The following is a 6,000-nucleotide window of genomic DNA, read 5'->3' as shown; positions in this document are numbered from 1 at the left end:
CCATGATGTCTGCAACTTATTCTCAAATTGTTCAGGGAAAAAAAAAGTTAAGAACATACAGAGAGAGAGAGAGAACAAGCAATAAAGCAAATGAGGCAAAATGTTAGCAATAAGTAAATCTGAGTAAAGGATATACGGGTGTTTGGTTTGTTTTGTTTTACTTTTTGGTATGCAGGATCTTAGTTCCCTGACCAGGGCTCGAACCCGTGTCTCCTGCATTGGCAGGTGGATTCTTAACCACTGTGCAACCAGGGAAGCCCAGGAGATTTTTGTAATAGAGTGGCACACAGTAGTTTCCAGACAATTTCTGGTTACATTTCCTTTCTTTTTTTTTTTTTTTTTTTTTTTTTTTTTTTTTTTTTCTTTTTGCGGTATGTGGGCCTCTCACTGTTGTGGCCTCTCCCGTTGCGGAGCACAGGCTCCGGATGCGCAGGCCCAGCGGCCATGGCTCACGGGCCCAGCCGCTCCGCGGCATATGGGATCCTCCCAGACCGGGGCACGAACCCGTATCCCCTGCATCGGCAGGCGGACTCTTAACCACTGCGCCACCAGGGAGGCCCACATTTCCTTTCTAATTTTTAATGCATCTCTTTTAACTTTTTACTTTCTTTTTCCTTAATCAGGCTCCTGAGGAAGCAACTTGGAATTCATCCTTTTAAGCCTTTTTTTTTTTGCTTTTTTATTTCCTGTTTCATTAACATCAGATTTTAATTTTATTTATTCCTCCTTTCTGCTTTTTGTACCTCAAGAGCTCAGACTTGGACCAAGCAAAATCTTTTTTCCATAATACTGTCATCACTATTCTATGCATGACCTGCTTTATTTATTTTGTTATTTAAAATATAATAGAATAAACCCATGCACAGTCTGTGTCCAACTTCAGAACTAGAAAGAATAAACTGTATCTCTATGATCTTGAGCCGTTTAAGTTAAGGTGTTATCAACTGGATTGTACTTTAAATCATTAAGTTGTGTCTCAGATTTTTTTTTTTAGAAAAGTCAATCTTTTTTTAAAAAAATTATTTATTTAATTTATTTATTTTTGGCCGCGTTAGGTCTTAGTTGCTGCACGCGGGATTTCTCTAGTTGCAGCGAGCAAGGAGGGCTACTCTTCATTGCCGTGCATTGGCTTCTCATTGCGGTGCCTTCTGTTGTTGCAGAGCACGGGCTCTAGGCACACGGGCTTCAGTAGTTGTGGCTCGTGGGCTCTAGAGCGCAGGCTCAGTAGTTGTGGCGCATGGGCTTAGTTGCTCTGTGGCATGTGGGATCTTCTCGGACCAGGGATTGAACCTGTGTCCCCGGCATTGGCAGGCGGATTCTTAACCACTGCTCCACCAGGGAAGCCCAGAAAAGTCAATCTTTTTGGACTGTAGATGAAAATAAAAGGATGACAACATGGCCTGAATGACTGTTATCAAGAAGTTCTTCCCTAAAGCTTTTTATACTTTACATGTTCACTGATTTTCCTCCAATTTTTTATTTTGGAAAACTTCAAACCTACAAAATGTTGCAAAAATAATACAGTATATCCCTTACCTTGATGTATCATTAACCTTTTGATACATTTGTTCTCTCTAGATAGATATGTTTATATATAGTATGTATATATGTGTACATATGTATAAATATACCTATGTGAATGATAGGTATAGGTGTATATGTATATACCTATAGTTATAGGTATATACATATATACACTCACATTTCTTTTCTGAACTGTTTGAGAATAAGTTGCATTTATTATGAGACTTCACCCCTAGATACTGTAACGTGTATCTCCTAAAGAATTCTTATATAATTCTCATATATTAAGCAACTTTTTTTTTTTTTGGCCACACCGCACGGCTTGTGGGATCCTAGTTCCCCAACCAGGGATCAAACCCCGGGCCCAAGGCAGTGAGAGCTCGGAGTCCTAACCACTGGACTGCCAGGGAATTCCCTATAATTCTCATATATTAACTCAATATCATTATCAAACCCAAGGCACTTAACATTTATTGTCTCATATACAGTCCATATTCAAATATCCCCAATTATCCCAATAATGGCTTAGAGATGGATGGCCCAAACAATGTCTCTTTAGCACCAGTCCCTGGACTTTTTCTGTCTTTCATGACACTGATGTTTTTGAAGAGTCCAAGACAGTCATTTTGCTGACTGCCTCTCGGTGTGGATCAGCCTGAGGTTCCCTCTTTCAAGTGGGGCCACAAGTGAGATGCTTATGGCACTGCTGTGGAAACATCCAGAAGTGGAATGTGGCCTCTGAGGAGGACAGGGACAGAGAAGACTCTCTAAGGGACTCTGGGCTGAGCTCAGGTCTGAATGATGAGAAGGAATCAACTAAGCACACTGGCCATGGCGAGCAGGAGCCCTCCAGGCCCAGGTGCAATGACATGGCCGTGAGAAAGAGTGAGGGGGCCAAAGGAAATGACAGACAAGCTTGGGAAGATGACGCCTTTAGTTCTGGATGGTGAGTGTTCCCTTGGAAAATCTGAGAAAAGTCCATGTCGTCGGGGGAAGCCTGTGGCAGAGGCCTGGGCTGAAGGAAACCATCTCTGACCCAATGAATTGTTTGCAATTCTCTATAAGAAATGTCACTGCAGAGAGCAGAGAATAGAAGAGGCCTGGTTCAAGCCTTGAAGAATACCGCCAGGAGTGGGAGTAGGTGGAGGGATGGCCAGAGAGGCAGGAGGAGGCCTGCAAAGCGTGTCCAGAAAGACAAGGGAAGACGAGTTTCAGGGAATGGTTAAGAGAGCAAGGTTAAAGGTTAATACTGACACTTGTTAAAATGGTAAAAAAAGGCTTTCCTCAGGACTGTTGCAATAGGAGTACTGCAATAGGGCAGAGAGATCCGAGTCAACGCTGAATACAAAGACAAGGGGGATTTAGAGCCAAGGGCAGCACTAAGGGCTCAGTGGATGGAAAATGACTAAGGGGAGACTTCAAGGAATTCTTGCAAAACTGACCTAACAGAATTGTTGCTAAGGCAGGTGAAGGACTTAGACGTCAAAGGTGGGGCATGAGGAACTTGATCAGATGTCAAAGATGAGGGAATTCTTCCTAAACCAATATAGCAGGATCCTTTGCTGAGACTGGGTTGGGCAGACCAGACACAGGATGGCGGCCAAGGTTGAGACCTAATCAAAAAGAGGGCCTGGGGGAAACTGACTCAAGTTTGATCAAGCAGAGAGTCTTGTCAGAAGGCAACCCGTCAAGAACGGCCAAGAGGAGGACTGAAAAGTGCTCACTGCATGTGGAGGTCACTGCGGCCTTAGCAAGAGCTGTGAAGAGTTTGAGGATCCTTTGCATATAGTTCTATGTATATATGGGCTGGAAACACTTAATTTTAAATATAACTCATTTTTTATATCCATAAAAGGAAATATTATGTAGCCATAAAAAGAACAAGAGAGGGCTTCCCTGGTGGCGCAGTGGTTGAGTCTGCCTGCCGATGCAGGGTACGTGGGTTCGTGCCCCGGTCCGGGAAGATCCCACATGCCGCGGAGCGGCTGGGCCCGTGGGCCATGGCCGCTGAGCCTGCTCGTCCAAAGCCTGTGCTCCGCAACGGGAGAGGCCACAACAGTGAGAGGCCTGCGTACCACAAAAAAAAAAAAAAAAAAAAAAAAGAAGGCCAAGTACTGGCACTGCGTTCCCCTCATGCTAGCATTGGTCATTTAAAATAGTGAATATTAAATATGTGGGCTCCACATCTAACCCACAGAATGCCCACCCCAAATCTTAATGTTCTGTGTATCAAATATCCACCTCATGTGTACTATGAAAGTTTTATTTATGCCCCATTATCAAGTCGAAAGAATGTAAATAGTCAAATTATAAAAAGCTCATGACCTGCATATTTCCAGATGTGAATGGCAGTATATCTACATAGGAAATAAATGGCAATCCTATCTACCTATATAAAAAAAAAATAGACTATCTCCAGATTTGCATACTCACCACTATAAGAAGAGGTAGGCAGTTTTAAGGTTTCACAATCAGTTGTCAGAAAAACAGCAGTTATTCCTGCGGTATCTTGTTAGCATCTGACTCAAATTATTTTTAGATTGCATGATTTAGAAGACATTATAAACCCACCAAGAATTCGTAATTATGCTGAGATGGTTCCATCATTAACCCCAGAATCACTATCAGAAAGAGTAACGATGTGATGTAGGAAGAAGCTAATCAACCTGACTAAAAATATGCTCACCTTCAGAAAAACGATCTGGTCATCTGGAAAAATCACAGCTACAACCTGCGAACACGCCCACGTGGGATACTGATTCGGCCAAGACACACTATTTCTAAGCAGGAGAACCATGAGATCAGGGTGAATCAAGGCCATTTCCGAGGGGCAGCCTATACATTTCCAGACTGACCTTGGGCAGCATAATTGGTCCAATTCCTCTCAAAGGCAGTTTCATACAATCCTACCCACATCAACCCAAAGTTTGACATTAACTCAAAAAACCGAAGAGCATATTGGAGCAGAAGTGGACAGGTGTGTAAACTCTAGCACACTCTTATTGCTGTATTAAGTGTGACGGTGAGCACATTCCACCCACAACAGTGTCGTTCCAGGAAGCAGGGTAGGAGTAGTGGCACCTTAGAAAAGAGGCTATTCATTGCACAATTAATAGAAAAGTGAAAACGTTTCCAGATCTACAATAAGCCTGTATCCAAAGGAGTCTTTTACATCAGTGACGTGTTGGACTTTGAATTCTGTGCTACAGCTTTGTAATGGACTCACTCTGGCCTGCTGGCCTGGGTACGGCTTGCTTCCTGCCTGTTGAAGGGCGAATGTGCTACACACAGCTAGGATGGTTTCTACTGAGTGGTAAGATTCACACGATCATTCCTTGGGCGAAGTCTGATGCAGATGACGATAAAGTGGTTTCTTGGTCAGCAATTGCAATTTCTTTCTTTTAAAGTCAGTGGGTTTCTCGTATAGTTCTATTACAATTGGCCCAGGTTTAATTTCATCCATCTCCATGAAAGGAAAACACTTGGTGCTGGTAAACCTTTTTTTTAGGCTTGTAGTGTTTGAATTCAAAGAAAATAGCTGCACCTTTGGTTAATTTTTCAACATGCTTCTGGAGCTCAATGTCCACATTAAAATGAACATACATATCTTCTTCTCTTGAAGCCACTGGAGTCTCTTGCACAGGAGTTAAATCTTTGTCACTCAGATCTTTTACACTAACTGTGATATAGGGATCAATGCATTGCCCAGCATCTTTCAGGCCAATTTTCTCGATTCTGATAATGAGTAACGTCACTCCTGGTTCTGATGGCAACCTTGGTAATAAAGTACAGGGAACTCTTAGCAGGAAAGGCCTCAGGAGACCCTGCTCTAGCACCACCCTCGTCTTCATCTTCTTCAAATCCCAAATTCTCTTCTTCACCAGGTGCTAAAATTCTTAAGGGGACAGGCTGAACGTCAAATGGGAATTCTTTATTACATGTAAGAATATTCTTTAGGAGTGGTTCTAGCTTCTTCAGATCCTCCAGTTTAAATTCTTCTTGGGACCGTGTGGACTGTAAAGCTGCACTTCGTAATTCCAAGCATGTTGCCATTTTGCCTGTGGTCTTCTTTTGTTCTTCGCTGAATTCAGAATTGCTGTGCTGAGCTTGGGCCTCTTTTTGTAGGTGTCTTGCTAATATCTGATACTCCTCTATCGCCTCCACCAGCTGGCCCCAAGAGTCGAAGTCGGGGCCTCTCCCAAAGCTGGCACCCCAGCGCTGCAGCAGACTTCGGGTCACCTCCAACATGGCCGGTCCCCACCGCGTCCCCTCCCGCCCCTACCCCAGCGAGGCTGGGCTCTAGGGCGCCATCCTGCCCGGGCCTGGCCCCGACATTAACAGGGCCAGGAGGAACCGCCAGGCCACCGCCACCACCCGCCAAGGAGCCGCCCAAGCCCATCTGCCGCCCAAGCCGAACTTTGCGGCTCTGAAGCCTTGACTGGAATTCTGCGTCCTCAGAACCCTGAGCGTTATCCG

At 44.1% G+C, this 6,000-nt stretch overlaps 1 pseudogene; it reads right to left on the bottom strand.

Annotated features, from left to right (window-relative positions):
* Nucleotides 1-4,202: 4,202 nt before the first annotated feature.
* Nucleotides 4,203-5,772, bottom strand: LOC132501760 (axin interactor, dorsalization-associated protein-like; annotated as a pseudogene).
* Between the last annotated feature and the right edge of the window lie 228 nt (nucleotides 5,773-6,000).

Source organism: Mesoplodon densirostris, chromosome 14 (assembly GCF_025265405.1).
Source record: "Mesoplodon densirostris isolate mMesDen1 chromosome 14, mMesDen1 primary haplotype, whole genome shotgun sequence".
Classification (NCBI taxonomy): Eukaryota; Metazoa; Chordata; class Mammalia; order Artiodactyla; family Ziphiidae; genus Mesoplodon; species Mesoplodon densirostris.
The sequence above is the reverse complement of the archived record's forward strand: the minus strand, read 5'-3'. Positions and strand labels throughout refer to the sequence as shown.